The 23,561-nt window shown below is 39.1% G+C and overlaps 2 protein-coding genes and 1 long non-coding RNA gene across 10 annotated transcripts in view; all 3 read left to right on the forward strand.

The window, feature by feature from the left end:
- xpot (exportin, tRNA (nuclear export receptor for tRNAs)) overlaps window positions 1–23,561 on the forward strand; it is a 266,921-nt gene that overhangs the window by 163,856 nt on the left and 79,504 nt on the right. For both annotated transcript variants that reach the window (XM_087246977.2, XM_087246978.2), the window contains exon 5: window positions 7,542–7,661. The gene's annotated coding sequence lies outside the window, so the exon portion shown is untranslated. The remainder of the gene's footprint in view (window positions 1–7,541; window positions 7,662–23,561) is intronic.
- Window positions 1–23,561, forward strand: part of pthlha (parathyroid hormone-like hormone a) — a 224,349-nt gene that overhangs the window by 163,856 nt on the left and 36,932 nt on the right. For 4 of the 7 annotated variants that reach the window (XR_015942071.1, XR_015942072.1, XM_088649805.1 and 1 more), the window contains exons 5-7: window positions 7,542–7,701; window positions 9,162–9,283; window positions 9,392–9,422. The gene's annotated coding sequence lies outside the window, so the exon portion shown is untranslated. Of the gene's footprint in view, window positions 1–7,541; window positions 7,702–9,161; window positions 9,284–9,391; window positions 9,423–18,187; window positions 18,281–22,810; window positions 22,959–23,561 lie in introns of those variants that run through there. The other 3 variants (XM_088649806.1, XM_088649808.1, XM_088649809.1) reach the window with 2 other exon arrangements.
- Window positions 1–23,561, forward strand: part of LOC148679883 (uncharacterized) — a 759,583-nt gene that overhangs the window by 136,908 nt on the left and 599,114 nt on the right. The window lies entirely within an intron of this gene.

The raw sequence follows: 23,561 nt of genomic DNA on the forward strand, positions 1-23,561 counted from the left end.
AGTGCATCAACAACATCGTTTTCAGTCATTTTCATGTGTATGATGGAAAGAATAGGAAATGATAGTGTGGACATGGAGGGTTTTTAGAGCAGATCTTCAGATTTATCTGCATTAGTGTAGACGCAGCCATAGACGTGTCTGTGTGGGATTCACCCAGAGATGCCCGTCTGATATAGAAAGCAGACGTCTGGGAAAAAGTTGACAGATGATACATTTCCCCCTTTAGTGTCAGCTGTAAACCAGAGTGAGCCACAAGAGTCCAGATTTATCCACACAACACTCAGACGCTCCTGTTTTAGCTCTAAACACGAGCCTGTGACATCATCACGGCATCCCGCCCTCAGAGCTGTGTGTGAGTGTGTGTGTTGGCAGAGTGCTGGGCATCTGTGGGCATGGAGGAGGTTTGGTGAAATCGATTCATCTATAAACGTGGCGTACGCACTAAGCGGGGACAGAAATATGTGCGCCTCTTCCCACGCAAAAGTTGTGATCTTTAAAAACTTGTCTAGAGAATGTGCGCAGCTGTAAATAATTCTTACTTAGCGTTTCTGTCTTGTTTATAGTGCAAATATCTAAAAATTTTCTAGACAGAAATAATCTCCCCGTGTTGGCGTGGGTTTCCTCCGGGTGTTCTGGTTTCCCCCACAGTCCAAACACATGCGCTATAGGGGAACTGATCAATTAAACTGGCTGTAGTGTATGAGTGTGTGTGTGTGAATGAGTGTGTACGGGTGTTTCCCAGTACTGGGTTGCAGCTGGAAGGCCATCTGCTGCCTAAAACATATGTTGGAATAGTTGGCAATTCATTCAGCTGTGGCGACCTCTTAAATAAAGGACTAAGCTGAATGAAAGTGGATGAATGAGTTATATATTCCCTGAATATTGTCACCCTGATGAAAGCAAGTATTGACAATAGTGCTGTTTAAATCGATAAGCTCTTTTCACCTCCTAAATATATAGGTATATCCTGTATATTAACAGTACATTATTTTATACTTTGATTTTATTTCTTTTTTAAGGAGGAAAAAATAAAAAAAATACAAATAATAGATTAAAAAATAATTTTAAAATAAAAAAAATATACAATAACACATCGGAACTTAAATGATCCGATGTGTTTTTGAATAACACATTAACAAATACATATAGAAGTGAGATTACACTGTGTAAAGGCAAATTTACAGTCCATTTCTCCTAATATTGCTGTCAGGATCGTTGGTTGGGGAAAAAGGAGCAAGGACTCAAATGCTAAGAAAAGGGTTTTTATTAATGGTAAAAATAAAATAAACGGCAAAATAAACTACCCCCAAGGGGGGAAAACACTAGCTAAACAAATAAACAAACAAACAAACTTGACTAGGCAGGCTGGTAGGGATCAGAGCTGGAACACACGACAGGACGAGGAGAGAAACAATGACATACGGTGACGAACTGGCAAAGGACAGCAGACACGAGGGGAATATAAACAGAAGTAAATAAACATACAAACAGATGAACATAATTAACTAATAATAGGTTAATAATATTAATAATAATAATAGGACTAGACAATAGATGGGAGAGCACATGACACAAAGAGACAACACAAGCCTTGTGCTCACATGAAACAAGACTAGAACACGCAGCCAGTGAAAGAACTCATTAACCGCGTGTTCATGACAACACAAGCACACGGTGCATGTACACACGCACTGAACACAAGACACGAGTACATGATGAATGAATACACTCACCGTGCACTCACACACGCAGCGTGCATGTTTCATCCCAACGCCGACCAAAACCGAACCCAACTGGACTGAGATGCTGGGAATGAAACACCACGCTGCAGACATACGAACGTGAACACTTGGACGGGAGCAAGCACCTACAAACATGCAAAGACCTCACGCACCCGCATCAAACAGGGACGCGCACGGTCCATGCGTGTTCACAAATGGCGTCCATACAGAGACACACAATGACAAAACAAGTGCTCGACCCAAGAAAACTCGAGCCGAGCACAACAGGACAGGACTAGAGAGAGCTAGAGTCCGGACTCTGCCATCAAAACAAGAATTCACAAGAGCAGAGTGGCAGAACCCTGACAATTGCAGGTATTTGTCCACTTGTAGTTGTAAGGAATAAGTCATCCTCTCCATATTCTGAACATTAGATATGATATCCAACCATTAAGATTTTGTAGGGGGTTCCAGTTGTAGCCACTTACGAGTCACAGTTTTCTTACTGGTTCCTAGAAGTATTTTTAATAAATGTTGGCTGCAATATTTCCCAGATATATTGTTGTAAAAGAAAAATCCACATCATCACCAAAAATATTTCGTATTACTTGCATTACGTCCTGCCAGTATGACTGAATAGCTGGGGAACTCCAAACTATGTGAAAGTGCTTTGCCAAGTCCACATTTCCTCCAGCACTGTCCCCTGTCCTTGTCGTGTGTTTGCATGCATATTTACCTGGGGGTTATAAAGTATCTGGTAAGATTCCTCCAGCAAAAATCTCTCCATGTGCTAGAGCTGGAAGACGTGCATTGAGCAGATATTCAACCAATCCTCCGCTGAGATAACTAGGTTGGATTCTCTCTCCTATTTCAGTCTGATGTCGTTTGTTGAGTCTTCCTTGGTGAGTTGGATGGCAGGAAACAATTTTGAAGCAAGTCTCCTGTAGTCTTTGTTCTTGTAGATGTCCATAACTGAATAAGTTAAATTAGCGGCATGGTTCTCCAAACATCTAATCTCGCTATTAAAGTACAGTTGAAGTCAGAATTATTCGCCCACTTTGAATTTCTCTTCTTCTTTTTTTATATATTTTCCAAATGATGTTGAACAGATGCAGGAAATGTTCACAGTATGTCTGATAATATTTTTTCTTCTGGAGAAAGTCTTATTTGTTTTATTTCGGCTACAATAAAAGCTGTTCTTCATTTTTTAAACACCATTTTAAGGTCAAAATTATTAGCCCCTTTAAGCTATTTTTCCCCCTATAGTCTACAGAACAAAACATCATTATACAATAACTTGCCTAATTACCCTAACCTATCTAGTTAACCTAATTACCCTAGTGAAGCCTTTAAATGTCACTTTAAGCTGTATAGAAGTGTCTTGAAGAATAGAGATTAGAGATGAGCTATTAAAACTAATATGTTTAGAAATGTGTTGAAGAAAATCTGCTCTCTGTTAAACAGAAATTGGGGAAAAAAAATAAACAAGTGGTCTAATAATTCAGGGGGGCTAATTATTCTGACTTCAACTGTAGGTCCTGGTTTGCAGGTACTGATAGAAATCACGTTTGTCCTGACCATACATATCTGAGATTTTCCGGAAGCTATCTGATTCCCCATGTGAGGAAATTAAACTAAAAGTAGTGATGAACAGTACAGTTTATTTGTAATGCACTTTGTTAGGCACTACAATACATAATAAACACACAAAACGATTTTTAAAAGCACAAAATACAAAATCTTTGTCAAATATTTCATGATAATAGTTTGAGAAACACATTTCCAAACACTGCAGAGGAGAGAGGTGTGAACCAGATCTCAAGGCACAAACCTCCATCCATCAGTTCATCCTGGGCACCTCAGTAAAAGCAGCTATGCAGAAAAACAGCAGCAGATCTTCAGTAACTGTGCCTCTGAAAGTTCATCTGCCACGTCTATGAGAATAAATGAGCTGAGAAACGGCCTCGTACAGCAGCCTGCTGACATGTGTTTAGACAAACTCCACACCTGAGAACAATTTACACTTTATATTGCCAGAGTAAAGTCAGTCTGCGTCCCAATTCACATACTATCCGTCCTATATAGTATTGGAAAATAGAATTAGGGTGTCTCAAACTGTAGTATGATGAAAAGTGTGACCAAAGGTTCCCCAGATGCGGTGGAAATGTGAAATGTAGAACAGGGTTCCCACGGGTCCTTAAAAAGTCTTAAAATGTCTTAAATAAAAATCCGGGGAAATTAAGGTCTTAAATTGTCTTAAATTTTACCGTTAAGTGGCTGAAGGTATTAAATTTTCAGCCGGTGTGCTTAATGACGATTGGGAAGAACAGTGGTTCACCATAAAACATCTACTAGTTGATTAATTTAGCACTTGTAAAACAGGAGAGAAATGACAGTCTCCGTGATTTATTAGCTTATTACGGTAGGTCGGCTACAGAGTACAGACGCTTACGTCGGTCTGCACCTGCGTGCTGTTATTATGCGGTTGTTGATGTGTCAAAATGCAAAGATGGGAAATTGTACATTTAACGACGTGGAAAAGACGCAATGTGTAAATTCTGCAAAAAGACCTTTTCGTTAGGGGCCATGGGGCTCAAAGTCATCGAGTCGCACATGAAAAGAGGAAAGCAGCAGCGTGACGTTGCAGCAGCTTGTCATAGCAGGTCCAGGTTAGTCCCTGCATTGTTTGCAGCTCGACCTGACAATGTTATTAGTTAGTAATGTTAGGCCTATAGCTAGGCCCACACGGAATCTGCACGTGCAGAATTCCGCAGACTTTCCGCAGAATTCTGCAGATTTCTGCAGTTTTTTAGCCCATTATTAATAAAATGTGTAAATCAGAATTTATTCAGTTTTTATTCAGTAATTTATTACTTTTTATTTAATATATTAAAGTGTAAGTTATGATACTCCGCTGGATACTCCGAAAATAATTCCGCTGAAATCCGCAGATTTTTACCAAATTCTCCGCAGAAATAGCAAAAAACGTCCGCAGATTCCGTCTGGCCCTGCCTATAGCCTATGTTATGAATAAGTAATGTTAACCCTTATTAACAACTCATTCATGAAACAGAAGGTTGTCGCTTGGTCCCAGCATTGTATATTTGAGATTGTCAAAAATGTACACCCTGCCTTCTAGTGGATTTGTGGATTTTTTTTTTTGCAAGAAAGAATGCAAGAAAACAGTACAGCGTACATATTTCTCAGTTCTCGAAAGTGTAGCCCTGGGCACATACTTTATCTCTAATAACCTTGGGTTATTTATTCACACTTAAAAAGTATGATCTTATTCAACATCCCTTATTCTAATCAATACGTAAACCCAAATACCTCCTTAATAACTATTAATAAGCAGATAATTAACTAAAAAATATAGTGAATGGTTTGTTAATATAGCGAGAATTGTGCCTGAAAGTAAAATGTGACCGAATGTTTTTTTTAAAGTGAGTGGGAGATAAAATTCTGATTGGTTTATCACACATTGCACTAAAAACACACACATTTATCTCATCGTGAAATCACAATTTACAGTGTAGAGTGGTCACACTTTATTCTAATGTACAATTCTCACTATAATTAAACCATTATCTATGACCTGTAGCTCAGTAAACTCCTGAAGTTGTTAGGTAAAGTTGTAAGTAGTTGGGTTTAGGTGTTGGGTAGGATTAGGGATAGGGCAGAATATGTGCTTTATATGTAATGAGACACTATTTTTAGTAGTAAGAATTGATTTCTGGGCTGAATTGTAATTATTTTTAAACTCTTATATTGTTAGCGTCACTGCAATGCATGAGTGTATTTTAGCCGTTGGGACTGCACCACTGAAAGGCATTGGATGAGCATTTGCGTGTGTGTGTTTGCGTATTTGCGTAGTTTGTTTCTATCTCTAAATGTCCATGACAGAAGCCAAAGGTCGCTGTGGATTTCCTGTGACCTGTGTTCACTTCTGTGGAAATAAGTCAGGACAAATGCCACTGAAGCAGATTTAACAGTATTTGTTGTAAAGTGATGGGAGGGGGCGGCCGTGACTCATCTCTGCATGCGACTGCATTAGGAGTTTCTTCTGTTTCAGACCGATGTGACATTTAGAGCTGCAGATCACAGTGAAGCTCACATGCGTCACTGATACAGCCCTGCAGTGGAAACACTGGACTGAACAGCACAGACCACAGCTGACACACACACACACACACACACGCTGCGGTGCTCCCTGTCATTACAGCATTATGCAGTCTGTCTGCTCTTCAGGGAATCCCCTGTGAACACACACTCAGCCGCATCAGCGTGGGAGCATCATGGGAAAATGTTATTGTTCTGAAGCTGCTCTCTGATATCTTAAAGTCTGTGTGAAATCGAAATCTGCAAGGTTTATTTCACTAGCTCACATTGTTGTTCATGAAGTCGCCCTGAAATAAAAGATAAGACTGTCGTTTCTTCCTCTATCATGATGTACTTCCGTTTGAAACAGTCCTGAAATATGGTAGAAAAATGTTTAGCGGTGCAGGATTTTGATCTTTGGGAACAGATCAGATTGAAGTGAAGTCAGTCAACGAGACACATCCTGATAGCTCCGCCCTAAACAACTGATAGCACCACCATGAATGACTGATAGCTCCGCCCTGAACGACTGATAGCCCCACCCTGAATGACTGATAGCCCCGCCTTAAATGACTGATAGCCCCACCTTAAATGACTGATAGCCCTGTCCTGAATGACTGATAGCCCCACCCTGAATGACTGATAGCCCCGCCTTAAATGACTGATAGCCCCACCTTAAATGACTGATAGCCCTGTCCTAAATGACTGATAGCCCCACCTTAAATGACTGATAGCCCTGTCCTGAATGACTGATAGCCCCGCCTTAAATGACTGATAGCCCTGTCCTGAATGACTGATAGCCCCGCCTTAAATGACTGATAGCCCCGCCTTGAACAACTGAAAGCCCTGCTTTAAATGACTAATAGCCCTCCTCTAAAGGAATGATAGCACCACATTAAAGCTGTGATAGCCCCCCCGACTGATAATTCCCCTCTAAACGGCTGATAGCCCCACCCTAAAGGGCTAATTGCCCCACCCTAAATGATTGATATACTCGCACTAAAATACTGATTGTCTCTTAATGACTGATCGTCTCATTCTAACTGAAAGCCATGCTCAAAAGGAATGATAAGGTCTGATAGCCACGCCCTGACTGATAATCCCACCCTAAATGAGTGATAGACCCGCCCTAAAATACTGATTGTCCCTAAAGGCCTGGTAGCTCCACCCTAAAGGCATCCCTTTAAAGTGAAGTTGTTTCAAGGATGGAAGGAAGGTTATAATATTTGATATAAGATTCTGAGGGCAAATACATTTTTGCAAAATAATGAAGTGCAAAGATACATCATATGCACTAAATCCATATTAAAATAAAAGAGTACATCTTAATTTAATTCTGACTCTAAAGTGAATAATTAAGCTGTGCAATGCATTCCACTAATTAAAAAAAGAACAGTTTGTTTTGTTAATCTTATCTTTGATAATAGTCAACCTGAGTGCCTCTGTAGTCAACTGCATGACAATAACCATAACCACGCCCCTCTTATTGTTAGTATTCTATGAAAGAATGATGCACAAAATTAAGCCCCGCCCCCTACTCACTATTCAATTTTAATTTAAAGTACATTAACATACTGAAATCGAAATCTCAGCATCTTTCAGTTCACGCAGACTTTAAAGACACTCCTCTCCGTATGCACCAGACACTTTCTCATCAGCGTTCAACATGGTTCTGGAAAAAAAAACATGTATTTTCATCAGTTTTTTGTGTGCTTCTTGCAGGTTTGTGGGCTTGGCAAACCACCTGGGACTCAATCTCTGCTCTCCGTCTGCACCAGACACCTTATAACCACTCCATACTTCATGAAAAACACTGTGCAATGCTGAGTGTGCTCCACACGGGTGAGAGACAGGAAGTGGTGTCATTTCCAGAGGTGTTAAGGTATTTGATTATAGATTATGAGGCATTATGAGCAATTTTAAAAAAAGTACATATATAAGTACACATGTTTATAATAATCCCTACAAATGCTCATATTAAATTAGGAACTGTAATTTGTGATTTCATGATGTCTTTACAGAGTAATGGGTGTGTGTTTTTGTTGCAATGTGATAAGCCAATCAAAAATTTGATCTCCCATTCACTTTAAAAGAAAGTTCAGTCATGCTTTATTTAATTTAAGGTACTATTTTTGCTATTAATAAACCATTAACTAGCACTAATAGTATAATAAACGTACTAATTAGCTGCTCATTAATAGTTAGTATGATAGTTGATGGGCTTAGCTGTTGAGTAGGATTAGGGATATAAACCCTCGCTCATTGCGGATATGTACCCAGGTCTACATTTTTGTGGGCAGCGAAATATGTAACATAAGGTACGTCTGCTCACAGTTTATTTCTTGCAAATCCACCAGAGGGTGCTGTGTATGCATTTTGATGAACTCAAATTTCTGTTGCGCATCCTCTTCTCGCTTGAATCCACCAGAGGGTGCAATATTCACACCAGCCGACCAGACCAGCTTGCTGACTGACCCATCCACCCCCTTCCCTAAACCCATCCGATAGTGTTTTCAGAAGCAATCTAGAAAAAGAAAAGCCATTGCGGCCATGAGATTTCACCACGTTTTCTGCCTGTTGTTTATTTATTTGCTTTTGTTTTACCTGCTTTCTGGAACCGTTTTTCATTAGACTCGAACCTTATCATTGTGGTCAACTTAGCTCCATGTCACAAGTCCATCAGCATCTGCAGCGAACTACTGGGCAAACTGGTAACACCGGAAAAGCCGTCCACACAGAGGTAAGCGGTCAGCTAGTAGCGCAAAAATGAACAGAAGCCATCTGTGGCGTCATACCGCCCCGTAGCGGACTCTGGCTACATAATTTGCACTGTCCAGAAATGTAGACAGGGGTACATATCCACAATGAGCCTGTGTTGCAAATAAAATCATACTTTATAGGTGCTGATATACAAAAAGCTGATAATAAGACACTTTATTAGTGAGATTAGTTCTGTGTTCAATATTTCAAAAGTTTAATACAAATCATTAAGCCTGTTTTGGTAAAGGAGCAGACGATGTCTCAGTCAGTGAACATCTCTCTCATGAAAAATATAATCTAAAACGTCCCTCTGACTTGATTGTGATGTATCTTCCTAAAGGAGAGTAAACATGAGCTGCTTTTCTCCATCTGACTCGCTCTGCGTTTAATCTCACTGCTGTTTATAGCCAACAAGTGAGATATTTAAGAGCTCTCACTTGTGAGTTGTCTTGCGTTCCTATGGGAAGCTTCATGCGAAACATGTTGAGTCCTATGTTAAAGTGGGCCACACAGAGAGCGTCTGATGGCTGCGTCCCGGAGCTGAACTAAAAGCCAGCATTGTTCTGCTTTCCTCCCACGAAGATCTGGAAACATCACAGCTAATCTGAGGAGAATCAGGCCTGTGACGTCTGCAGAAAGCACACTCGTAATCTGGCAGATCACTTAAAGCTGTCTTCTGCGTTTTTACGTCTTCTCTAGATAATGTAAGTGGCACTGCCATGAGGATTTCCTAAGGGTTTACTTTTATTATTGTCCTCCAGTATTGTAAAAATGCTGATTTCATTTAACAGTGTCATTTTTATTTCTTCCAGGTCATCTAAAAAGAGATTGGAGAACAATAAAGTAAGTTAAAGTCTCAACTCTATTCACTGAATAATAACACATCCAGTTTCAACAGTTCACCCTTAGCTGATGAAGCGTGTTTAGCATACTGTCCCGGGAGAGAGCCCTGCGCTCATGAGATCCTCGAGCTTAGGGCTCCCTCCAGTTGTAGGGTGAGAGGAGAGTTTGAGCTCAGGTAGGTCTCGAGAGCTCTCCTGCTTATTATGGCGAATAGGAATGAGGAATAACTGTGGATAGATATACTACTGATTAAGTGCTCTTCTATGGTGTCGATTTGGTTTGGTCAGTTTACTTATGTCACATGTCTTGCCCGGGGGAAACCTACGCGAGAACGGGGAGAACATGTAAACTTCACACAGAAATGCCAACTTGGCCGGGTAAAGACTTGACCCAGTGACATTCTTGCTTTGAGGCAACAGTGCCAACCACTGGGCCGCCGTGTCCCCCTGTCAAGGGAAAAGGGATGGAGTCGGGGTGGAAGGAGGGATTCTTCAACATGAAGATGGCTAAGGCAAGACACTCTGGTTATTTATAGTGAGTTAGGCTTCGTCTGATTGGTGGTATTAGCTAATGCGTGACCGGCTGCACTCAATCATAAGCACAAGCTCCTCTCGAAATTAGTTTATCAATCATTTAATGTTGTGAAATAGTGAGTATAGAAGGAGTCAGTTTTCAAGTAAATAGAAATATATAAGGAGTCTATAGTAAACTTAACTCCTTAGATTAAATACCAATTCTCTCTATTAACTGTCTTATTACCTGCCTTTTATTAAGATATTCTCTGTTTATTAGTACTTATAAAGTTCAGGTCATGATTTGCACTCAATTAATAATTGCTTTGTACACTTTGTTTTTTACATTGTGATACAAAACACAAACGTTTCGGCACAATGCCTTCCTCAGTGTGTGACAAACCTCTCACTCCACTCCCACAATCAGTCACGTTCATCATTAGTTAGACGCCCACTCGATGGTTAATCTCATTTTCATTTCAATAAACCATAATTAAACAAACTAAATATTTACCTTCACCTTCAAAAAACATTTAACAGGAAAATAGCAGATCAATCATTATCATTCACTTATTCATGTCTACATCCATACAGTCCAAAACCTGAAAAAATACATTTTCATCTTATTATTTGTATCATAACATCTTCAAAATCCATGATTCACAATCTTATAGCTAAAAAACAAACCGTTAAAGAAACACAGAAAGGTGCAATTCCTCTTGGTGTAAGTACCTATATTCTGCATGATCTCATTCTACATGCCTAATCCTACCCAACACCTAAACCCAAATACTACCTTAATTACTATTAATGAGCATAAAATTAGGAGTTTATGGAGGTAAAAGTCTTAAATAATAGTTTATTAATAGTGAAGCAGTGAGGGAAGGATGGAGCGTGAGATTGACAGGTGGATTGGTTTAGCGCAGGGGTCTCAAACTCGCGGCCTGCGGGCCATTTGCGGCCCTCAGTGCAATATTTTGTGGCCCGCGCCGACCACTGTACACTGACAGAATCAGCGGAGCGGGGAGAGAGAGCCCCGCTCTCAGAACCAAGGTAAGCTCCTGCCTGCCACTTAGCTACCCAGCTACAGCCTGCATCTTATATATATTATAGGTAGATACAGACTGGTACAGACTGATGTGACTGGAGTGGGGTGGGGGTGTTTTATTTATACATATATACGCCTTTTTTTAGGTGAGGGAATGGAAGTTTTGAGTGAGTTCCCCCACTTTTTTCCCAGGACTTCAATAAGTCAAAGTACAGGTCTAGACTTAATGATGATCATCTTCAAGCTATACTGAGGGTCTCAACTGCTTCCGCTCTAAAGCCAAATGTGGTTCAGATTTGTGAGAAGAAGCGCTGTCAAGTCTCTGGCAGCAAGAAGTAGGCAAAAGATGCCATGTTCAGAAGAACTGTTCATAATCTTCACTCAATGTTCTATTAATGTTCAGGACACTTCATGTGCAGAAGAAAAATTAAAACTGTTAATAATGACATTTGAGGACTTTTTTTTTTTAAATCCCTTATGCGGCCCAGCCTCACCCAGACTTTGCCTCCTGTGGCCCCCAGGTAAATTGAGTTTGAGACTCCTGGTTTAGCGGCAGCAGTAATGCGGTCAGTGTATCAGTCCATTGTGGTAAAGAAGGAGCTGAGCCGAAAGGCAAAGCTCTCGATTTAATCAGTCTATGCTTCTACTCTCACCTATGGTCATGAGCTTCGGGTCATGACTGAAAGGATAAGATCTCGGATACAAGCGGCCGACATTAGTTTCCTTCGCACCCTTATAGATAGGGTGAGGAGTTCTGTTGCCCGGGAGGAGCTCAGAGTAGAGCCGCTGCTCCTCCACATCCAGAGAAGTCAGCTGAGGTGGCTCTGGCATCTGTTTCAGATGCCTCCTGGATGCCTACCCAGGGAAGCATTCCAGGCATGTCCCTCCGGGAAAAGGCTTTGGAGGAGACTCAGGACACGCTGGAGGGACTATGTCTCTCGGCTGACCTGGGAATGACTCAGGATCCCCCCGGAGGAGCTGGAGGATCTGTCTGGGGAGAGGGAAGTCTGGGGTTCTTTACTAAGACTGCGACCCGGCTCCGGAAAAGTGGATGAAAATGAAAGAATGAATGAATGAATGAGTAATAGTGAGAATTGTATCTTAAAGTAAAGAGTTACCTAAAATGCATTAAATTGGTACATTTTAAGTATATAAAATTCATAAATTAGTGCAAAAAGATCAACTTTAGTCTGCTTAAGCCCCTCCCCAACAACTAATGCTTATTTGCATACATCTAAGAGCCACACCCACATGTCAACATCCAATCAACAGCCCAACGCAGTTTTGAATGTTTATTTAAGAGTCTGTTATTGCTCTTCTCCTCTGGTCTCCCGCTCAGCTGCTGAATCCACTGTAGAGATGTTGTATTTGAGAGTTTATTAGTCCGGTGTTTGTCCTCCTCAAACGTCTCCTGTGTGTAGCACTAGTGTCCTCCACATCTCCTCCTCCTCCTTCTGTTGTGTACTGATGTGATTTCTGAATGTTGCTGCTCTGAAATAACTCAAATCATTCAGCGGAGTGAGCTGTGATGCGCTCCAAACCTGCCGGAACTACTTTAGCTGTGCCTGTTCTCTTACAGCAAACCTTATAGACTGCTCATCAGCCAATCACAATCAAGCATTCAGCATAAATAGGAGTCATATGTATAAAACACCAGCTCCAGAGTTTCCCAGCATAACAAAACCTCCTGCTTGCGCCGCTGGAGAATTCATGCTCAGCGTGTGCCAAACAATGCACAATAAATACAGTATTACATGAAGCCTGATTCCAGCCAGAGAGCAGAAATGATGGAGAAAGTGAAGTGTTGTGGAATATCTGGCTGGGGTTTGACTGTACTCGCTGCCATACAAAGCACATCAGACAGAGAGAGGATATTAATAGCAGAAGTGCACTAATTAATTACAGATTTGCATCAGCGTGTGTGTGTGTGTGTGTGTGTGTGTGTGTGTGTGTGTGTCATGCGCAGCGTCACGGATGAACACCATAAACATGCACAGTAAAGCAGTCATCAATATGGACAGCGCTGCAGATTCAGAAAAGATTCGAGATTCTTGGAAGTCATTGCAGACCATCAGTTATTTTAGGAATTGAGATTTGTTCCTGCATGTTTGGCTGTGACAGGGTTTTTTCACCATAAAAATGAAAGGGATGTTGTGTGTCATTTAGTTATTTGTCCTCATGCCATTCCAGTACACTGTGACCTTTCTTTAAAGGGTCATGACACCCCCCACTTTCGGTTCACGTCCACCTCAGAATTTTTCAAAAGATGCACGATAGTGGGCGTGGCCAGCAGGGGAGAAGGAGGAACAACTGTTGTCATTCGGCTCACAAAATGAGACACAAACCCTGAGGAGACCCAGTTTACAAAGTCAAAATGCAAAGAAATAGCAATTGAATACCCTGCTACATTTGTTATTTGTAATTTTATATACACATAACCACAATTTAAATCATTATAAAGATAACGGTGTTCAAATAAACACAATAAATGAGGACTTCTCCCTCAATCTCCGGGTCTGAATGCAGACTCAGTGCAGCAGGTCTCTTGCCCTGTCTGTTTTAACCATTAGTCCTGCTGGTAATCTGGAGGATTTAGGCGAACACAACAGCACGGCGATGTGTCTAAATGTGAACAAACTCCTAATAAAACACAACGTCCGCCATTCTCTAATTCTCATACTGCTCTCCCAACAAAAATGCTTGCTGCACACACACAGCTCTGCTGTATTGGCCCTGACGATTTTGATCCGCCCCCAAAATCATTTTAAACCTGGAAGCTGAAATTAGCTGACAGAAGCTCAAAATTATCTATTTTTTCCACAATTAAAGCTGCTAATGTTGTCTTAACTGATGCTCAACACACACAAATCTGTTAACATCTCAAAAAAAGTACTCGAGGGTTTCGTGAACCTTTAATGTGAAACAAAGAAATAAGATGTCCATTTACACCATAACCGTGTGCTAAAGTTTTTTCTTTGGGTTTTTCATTTTTTTTGTATGATGATGCAATAATCATTAAGTATGTGGAATGTGAGGCGAAATGTAAATGCATATCCAAAGTGTAGGTAGTAATTATAGCGAAGTAAGCTTTTAGTTGAAAGTAGAATTTTGCAAATACCCCAAAATGTGAAAAAAAATTATTAGTTGACTTTACTTAAAAAAAAAACTGTGAGTAAATTAAATTTTTTTAGTAAATGAACCAGGGGTGTTGCTGGACATAAAGCTCCACTGCACTGTAAAACATTCCTGTTGCCTTAATTTTTTAAACCAAATCAATTTAACCTTATGAGTTCATTGAACTTATATCATTTTAAAGGGTCACGAAACACCAGAACACATGTGTTGAGCTGTTGACAGTGGTATATGTGTCCCACACTGCTAAAAACACTATTAGGACACCTATATTTCACTAAAAAGTGTAAATTGGTTGTTTTTGCGTTATTTCAAGCAAATTCGTACTTCCGGTTTGAAACGAATTTTTGCAGCTGCATCACGGTCATGACATAATAGCGTGTATTCCAGCGTGCAGACTGAGCGTCTGTGCCAGAGTGAGTCTTATTACGTCTTACAGTGTGCTGCATTAATGCATGAGTAAAGCTTGGTTCAAACCAATCAGCGCGCTCTATTGTGCAACTTCATTAATATTCATTACTATCACAGTGTTTTCAGGACAGAGAGCCACGTTGTGTTGGCAAAACAAGCGTGAAGTGTTGCTTTTATAGTTTGCTGCAGTTAAGTTTCATTTTCATTTTCTCTCTGTGAGAGCTCAGACTCACGTGTGGATTAACAGTGTACGCGACGCTCGACAACAATAACTTACGTGTCTAAGGAGGATTATTGTTTACCTGAGAGCTGTTCTCATCTGCAAACGCTGAGATCCGGATTCGCTTGTAGTCTTCTCTTCATAAAGACGCGGCTCTAGTTGCTGGTGATTGTCCTGTCTCTACAGATTTGGTAAGTGAGCGACCAGTGTCACTTGTTTTCCAAAGTAGAGGTGTGAAAACACCCTGCTGAAACGAGGGGGTTTCATGGCCCTTTAAACTGACTTAAAACAGCTTGCATAACTTAAAATTAAGTTAGAACATGATTAACTTAGTTTAATAAGTTACAATGACTTAAAGACATATGCTGTCATGACTGATTGATCATATAATTCTTTACAGTGTGGGGTCAGAGGATCCACAACAACGACAACAAATGATTTATCCTTGTATGAATTGCTAATTTAAATAAAATAAATAAATACAATTATTATTAGTAACAATATAAAAATATTATTATTCATTCATTGTTTCATTCATTCATTTTCTTGTTCGCTTAGTCCCTTTAATAATCCGGGGTCGCCACAGTGGAATGAACCACCAATATTATTATTATTAATATTTTTATAATTTTACATTTATTATTATTCTAAATAAATAATCAATCCAATGGGCTCAATCCAACACAACTGGAGTGATGTGCTAAGATCTTCCAAGAAATCTTTTACATGAATATTCATTTCATATGGGGCGACACGGTGTCTCAGTGGTATCTCACTGTGGCCTCACAGATGGAAGGTCGCTGGTTTGAATCCCGGCTGGGGCAGTTGGTGTCTCTGTGTGGAGTTTGCATGTTCTCCTGGTGTTGGCATGGGTTTACTCCGGGTGCTCCAGTTTCCCCCAAACACATGAGCTATAGGGGAACTGATCAACTAAACTGGCCGTAGTGTATGAGTGTGTGTGTGAATGAGTGTGTATGGATGTTTCCCAGTACTGGGTTGTGACTGGAAGGGCATCCACTGCGTAAAACATATACTGGAGTAGTTAGTGGTTCATATATTAAATCCATGCAACATGTATCTGTAATGTATGTTGGGTTGAGTTTTTCAATTCAACACTTTTAAACCCAGAATCATATTGGACCCAACATTGGGTTAAAAGAACCCAGCATTTATTTGATTGTACTTGACATAATGTTCTGTTGTCGTTCATTATAGCAGATTTATGCCAAATGAAACACATATTTACATGTACTTATTCAGTTATATCATAAAATTATGATCCTGAGAGTCTTCTAACAGGTCCATAAGTAGTTCTAAAGTATGATCATGCAATAGCCCAAAACGTCTAAGTTAATAACTATTAATAAACAGCTAATTAGTAGTTTAATAAGCTTGATAATAGCATGAGTTGTGACCTAAACAGAAGTGTTACCTTTTTGCTAACATTCCAGTAATATGCATTTGTAATATAAACCCTATTACTCTAATATTAACACTACACACTGTTTATTGTGTTAAATTTCATTTACAAATGTAGCTTAAAATTGAAGGCCACAGATTGTAGTCTTATACATCTTAAGCTCTCGATTATGTATGTTTTAATATGTCTATTTTTCCGCTAGACTGTTGCTTGTTTCTATTAGATAGATTACAGTACATATAAAGTGACAGCTTCATCTTTGTAGTGGGCGAGAAGTAATCGGGAGCATCTTGGGCTTTAATTCAATTAGCACAGACTGGTCTTAATTACGGCCCTTCAAAGAGCCTGCTTTAAAAAAAACACTCGTATTGTACTTTGCTGAAATGCTTTCCATATCTGTGTGTTTCAACTCCGTCTCCACAACAAACTGCACACACACACACACACACACACACACACACACATGTGGAAGTGTTTTCTCCATCGAGCTCTGTGTTGCTGTAATGAAGCGGAGAGTCTGTAAATGCGCAACATCTTGCATCTTGTCTCCGCCGTGTGCGACGCTTTAATGAGCAATATCAAATCTGCCTAATGAATTTCTCTGGTTGAGTGTAAGTGAGTGTTATCCGGTTATAAAACTACTTTTCCTCCAGTGCCAACGCAATCAGACACGATCTAATTAGGTACAATTATAGCCCGCAGTCATGCATGTTTCCTTCAATCATCTATATTAGTGCTGATTATGGGAAAAAAATATTAAAGGATGAATTCATCTATCAAAAAGAAGAAGATTCTGTTATTAATTACTCTCCCTCGTTTCGTTTCTCATCTCCTCAGACTTTCATTCATCTTCTAATTACAAATGAAGGTATATTAGAGTCCTGGGATGAACAGAATAGTCATGTTTGGGTCTCGGCATGGCGAAAACAAGAGAGGTAGGATCCAAGTGCAGCTTAATAATAATTTATTAAACAAAGTATTCCTGCAGGAAATCATAGACAAAAAACTGGGAAAATCAAGAATCACACAGGGCGATCCAAAATCATAGGATCATAAACAAGGCATCGATCCAAAAGTACAAACAAAACAAACTTAGACTAAGGCAAAAACACAGAGACAGGGAATATACGTGACGGGAATCAACAAAGACTCACTCCAGACTGATGTGTGCAGGATGTATGTGTAGTCTGGATAATCAATAATAGCGAGAGTCAGCTGTGCATGCAACCCAGGCTCATTCTGAAAGCCTAGTCCCGTGGATGTTTCTGGAGACAGCGAAATACGTTTCGGGAGGTACGCATTTTTGCAGTTTTTGTTTTCGTAAATCCACAAGAGGCCACTGTGTACGCTTTTTTGCATCTCAAATGTCTCTCGCGCACACAATGTTCTCGCGTAAATTAACCCACCAGAGGCTGCTGTCGAATAACCGTCTGTCTGACTGACTGAATGACTGACTAGGCGACCGGCCAATCGACTGACCCACCCTCCTCCTTCCCTAAACCCAACCAATTTTACCGATTGACCCGCCTCCCACTAACTTCCCTCAACCCAACCAACAATTTACAAAAGCTGTCCAGAAAAGGAAAAGCCCTCGTCTGATTTTGAACACGTTTTAGGATTTGACCACGTTCTCACCCTGTTATGAACTCGTTCACTCTATTATTTAGATTCTGTTTTTGTCTTACCTGATTTCTGGAACTGCTCTTTCCCGGACTCGGTCATCGTCGTCATGATAAGCTTCTCTCTGCGTCTCAAGTCTGTCGACGTACATGACGAGCTCCAAGCTCCTGGTATCTTACAAAATATTCATTCATTCATTCATTTTCTTGTCGGTTTAATCCCATTATTAATCCGGGGTTGCCACAGCGGAATGAACCGCCAACTTATCCAGCAAGTTTTCACGCAGCGGATGCCCTTCCAGCCGGGAAATCTTACAAAATAATATATTATATACTCTCATCATGGCAAAGTTAATAATGTCATCTTCTACTGTAAACTCCTCTGTGCTCTTCTGATTTCCAGACTAGACACTGTACAGTCAGAGTAATGTTTGACCCGGAGGTCAGTGGAGTTCCTGAGCTCTGTTTTCCACAGTAAACGGCTGCGGTTCTGCAGGTATTTCTGCTCATTCCAGGAGTCCTGCTTTAAACACATCCGGTGCTTTGAAAAGCTAGATGAATGTTATGAGGTCAGTGCAGGGCCTTCATCACATGTTCCTTTTCTGAAGCGTTAATGATCACACAAACACACACACACACACTCACAGGGAAAGAGTGTGTTTTCTTGTTGGCTGTGAGAGTGAGTCCACCAGACGCTTTCTCAGACACTAACTACAGAATAAACGGCTCAGTACTCGGCACCCATATATATTCACAATATACGTTGGTTATTTGTGAATTGTGAGGTCCCGGAACAAATCAGGGTAAAGGATCAGGCATGTTACCCTAGGATGTAGAGGTAACTCACACAGAGGGGATGGGGGGTGGGGGGGGTGTTGTCACAGAACAAAGTGAAGAGTGGGGTGCTGGGTGTTTGCATTGTGTCGAGGACAAAAGTGAAGAGCAGGGGGAGGTTTGTCGCGGATGAAAGTGAAGGGAGTTGGGGAGAGAAAAGTGAAAGTGAACAGCGGACGAGGGAGGAGGGCAGTTGAGGAGGGGGTTCAGTAAAATAAGGTGCAGGATCAGATTTCAGATGTGCCGCGTCCGGATCTGGCATGTTTTTAGCACAAATGAATCCCTGGCTGACAGTCATGACACCTTTATAATCATGGCTAATACTTTAGTTGAAGTCCATATTCCAACCCAGACTCATTGGAGATACAGTGTGTGCCCAGGGCTACATTTTTGAGAACCCAGAAACATATACACTGGACTATGTTTTCTTGCTGCTTTTGTTTTCACTAATCCACTACAGCAAATCCTCAACCTTTTAAACACCACGGACAGATCTATTCTTGACCATATTACCACAACCCGCCCATATACTGCTTTCTCAGAGGATGGCAAGCTGACAAAACATTGCTGCAACTCTGATACAAGTTATATTTATGGAGAAAAGAAAAGAAAGCTCTGCAGTGTTTGGGTGTTTGCTGTTTGTCTGAGATAATTATTGTACTGAAAGATTCTCGTAACTCGGTGCTCTCACAACATGAAAACTTCAGCTTACTTTACGTCCTGTAGATAGCAAATACGCTTATGGCGCGACGCAGCTGGCTCTTAAAGGTAATGGGAGATGAGACTCTGATTGGTTTATTCTCAAAACACACCTATAACTCATTAAGAAAATTAACTCAACCCTTTTAGACCATGCGCCACGGCGCAAAGCAGATTTTTCCATCCTTAAATTAGCAAAAATGCACTCTTGACACGCCCTCAAAGCGTTTGCACCCTGCGTTTTGCACTTTGCGCATGGACTGTCAAAATAGAGCCCTTAATCTGTGGAAAAAAGACTTATTTCAAACACTCGACTAGTGGTATATTTCAGGTTTAACATTAACAGAAGTTACTTGAAAGCAGCTTAGTTCATTGAGAAGCTGCGCAAACAGCTGTCAATATTGCAGAGTTAGGGGCGATTTGACTTTGGCATGATGATATTGAACGTGATATTTTGCGTAGCTTGACGGAGAATACGGCTCAGTGTAGTCAATGCTGCTCCAGCTGAACACACGTGCTGATTCACGGATGATTACAGAGACGGCTTTATAGACTAATGTGTGCGACGCTCACATGTGATTCACGTATTGTTCAGCACTAGAAGCTGGTCAGCTTTTCACGCATAATATATCAGCTTAAAAACAATTGACCCTTAACTCAACGACTGTGTTTTCAAAAGCAAACTAGAAGAGAAAAGCCATCACAGCCTTGTCCATTTACCACAATTTCACATTGCTGTTTTTGGGTTTTGTTTTACCTTGATTCTGGAATCCCAGTCAGCTCCACCTCCCAAGTGCAACACCATACATGACGAGCTACAGAGAAAATCAGTCAGTCTGAAAATGTCGTCCTCACAGAGGTAATCAGTCAACAGTATCACTCCATAGTATTTGTTTTACACACAAATTGCAGACATATGCACCAGCAAGAACATATTTCTGGGTTCTCAGAAATGCAGCCCTGGGCACACACTCCCAATGAGCCTGTGTTGAACAGTTCACACCATTGACTGCTCTATTATTACCTGCCTATTGTTAAGATAAGGTGTTAACAATTCATCAGCACTTATATAGAATGATCTTATTTGAAATAATTAACACTTTTAAACAGTGTCTTTTGTCCTTTACATCTTAAAGGATAAAGTTAGCAGTAATAACACGGTAAAAACATGTTAACATCAAAACAGTTTTCACATTCACTCGTTAAACACAAGCTATCAGATGCAGATGTGAATGTGCTGCCAGACTGACCCTGTTAGCCACAAGCAAACAAACACTGGTATCAACACACACACATCAGCCACTCCTGAGCAGAAACACACACACACACACACAGCCTGGCCACAAGTAAACCTCAGATAATCCTGCGTCAGTCTCCAGACTGTGTCCAGACCCTAATACTGTAATGCTCTGCTGTTTCTGATGGTTTGTGGTGCCCGTCCCAGTCGAGAGCAGGTCATGATACACACACACACACCCAAACACACAAACACACATGCGGCCAACGGCTCACAGAGGTCCAAACCACCAGCAGCGTCCGCAGCTAAACATAGCACAGCTCTCCCACTCGCTCACACACACACACACACACACACACACACTCTCTCTCTCTCTCTCTCTCTCTCTCTCTCTGTCTTATCTCCATGGTGTACAGTAAAAATATTGAATATGAAAGTGAATAATGACATGAATTATAATATTTTATAAAGGCATACAAAAAACTAATCAGCAAAATACTTCATAACACAAGTTCAGTTCAACACAAATAAGCGCAATAAAAAAGTATGATAATAATAATAACAATAATACAAATACAAATAATAATAATAATAATAATATGATGATGATGATGATGATGAATAAATACAATTAATAATCAAATTAACAATAGTTATAATAATAATATACTATAAGTATAATATAACTATTATAATACCACTACTACTACTACTAATAATAATAATAATAATAATATACTATAATTATTATATAGCTATTAAAATACCACTACTACTAATATGAATAATAATTAAAAATACCAATAATAATATACTATAAGTATAATATAACTATTATAATACTACTACTACTACTAATATGAATAATAACAATAATAATAATAATTATTATTATTATTATTATTATTACTAGTATTATTATTAGTAGTAGTAGTAGTATTAATAATTACTACTAAATACTATTTTATAGGGTTTAAAAAAATAAACCTGAAGTTTTTTAAAATTTCCGATTCCTTTGTCGCTTTCCTGAAGGAAGCTAATACAAATCTTTTCTCTGTATAACATGTTTTGTCTGCTATTGATATATTATAGTTGTAAAAGGATGTAGCTTTACATTGTATGTGTAAGTACATGCATTTACCTATTTGTTTGTATTTTTTTACTTTTAATTTTTTGTTTTTGTTGTGTTATTTTTCTATTTTTATTGTTTTATTTTTTATTTTTTATTATTATTATTATTTTGTATGTTTTGCTTTTGATTTCTGTTGTACATGTTAAAAGCTACTAACATCAATAAAAAAACACATTTTATAATTAAATATATAATAAAAACAAATAAACAATTATGGAAATGATAAGAATCTCAATAAACAGTTCAGCTCTCAGTTCAAATGAGCTTTATTGACATGATGATTGCTTCAATGTATTGTCAAAGCATTTCTCATGTTTACATTAAACAGAACACAGGAAATCAGATTACACAGTAAAGATAAAATAAAAATAGTAGTAGTAGTATATATTTTATAATAAAATGAATTAATATTGTTATTATTTTAATAAATACAATTGATTATTATTATTATTATTATTATCTATAATAATGTTTGTTATGATTAATATTATAGCTAAAAAGAAATTAATTATAAATTTTAATAATTATAATTATAGATATTTATTTTTTACGTTGTTTCACACACTCAGACTCAGTGGGCTGAAACACTGACTGCTGCTCACACACACACACACACACACACACACACACACACACACACACACACACACACACACACACACACACACAGAGGGCCTGACTTAATTATCAGGCAGTTTAACGCCACAACACAGGAGTCTGCCGGTCTTGTTTTCATCAGATGATAATATTAATGTGCCTCAGAGAAGTTTACGTAGCATTTAAGCTTGTGAAATAACAGTGTTAAATATCAGTGTGACGCGACAGGGCAAGTTTTCTGGGAAAGTGTGTGTGCATACATGAGATTTTTTTTGTCTCCCCTTTTCCAAACTGGTGTGAATCACACAAAAACATACCATGAAAAGCGAATAACATGTGATTTGGGGGTTTTAAAAAAAGGCGCAGGAGTTACTTTGGCTGATATAAAAAGCCACAGCGTGTGTGTGTGTGTGTGTGCGTGAGTGTGTGTGTGCGTGCGTGTGTGTGTCTGTGTGTGTGCGTGCACTCAGTGATGTCAGAAGTAGTGCTGAACCTCAGATATATATATTGAATGCTGAAGTGCTTGACAGGATCAGAGGAGCTCAGCATCTCTGTCGACACACACTGATCTCAGGGCAGCAAACACACATACACAGATAGAGAGTTTTGACCGGCTCAAGAAGTATCTGTATGGATTGTTAAGGAGACTTTGTGGACTGCGTCTGATTCTTTGCAGTGAGTCTGTTTTTTTTATCATGTTTTAGTGAAATATTGCAGTTTTGAGGCTTTTATTTGCTTTATTATGTGGGTCAAAGAGGATTCTCTGTCAAAAAAGTGATTTTATATACAGTTATTAACTTTTTTCAATTATTTTCCAAGTGATGTTTAACAGAAAGGTGATTTTTCACAGCGTTTACTTTTTTTACTTTAGGAAATCTCATTTCTTTTAGTTTGGAATATATATATATATAATGTCAAATTGTGTCTGTATTTTTATTATTATTATTATTATTATTATTGTTCAATTGTCTAACTTACTTTATTAACATTAATAATTTAGATAATTCTTTGAAATAGTAAAAACATTAAATAATATTTAAAACTGTCATAATGACAAAAACTAAATAATTTAGCTGTTATAAATTAGTTATTAAAGCTATTGTGTTTAAAAATAGTGTTTACATCGTTTGGGAAATGCCTGAAAAACATAAAAATTTTGTCTTGAACTTTATATTCAAGTTATTGTATACATTATACACCATTAAATGTCATTCAAGTGTGCTTAGCTGTTTAAAAAAAGTCTAAAATATTAGATTAAACAGTTATTAGATGCTTAAA

This window comes from Danio rerio, chromosome 4, assembly GCF_052040795.2.
Source record: "Danio rerio strain M-AB ecotype USA chromosome 4, GRCz13ab, whole genome shotgun sequence".
Taxonomy (NCBI): domain Eukaryota; kingdom Metazoa; phylum Chordata; class Actinopteri; order Cypriniformes; family Danionidae; genus Danio; species Danio rerio.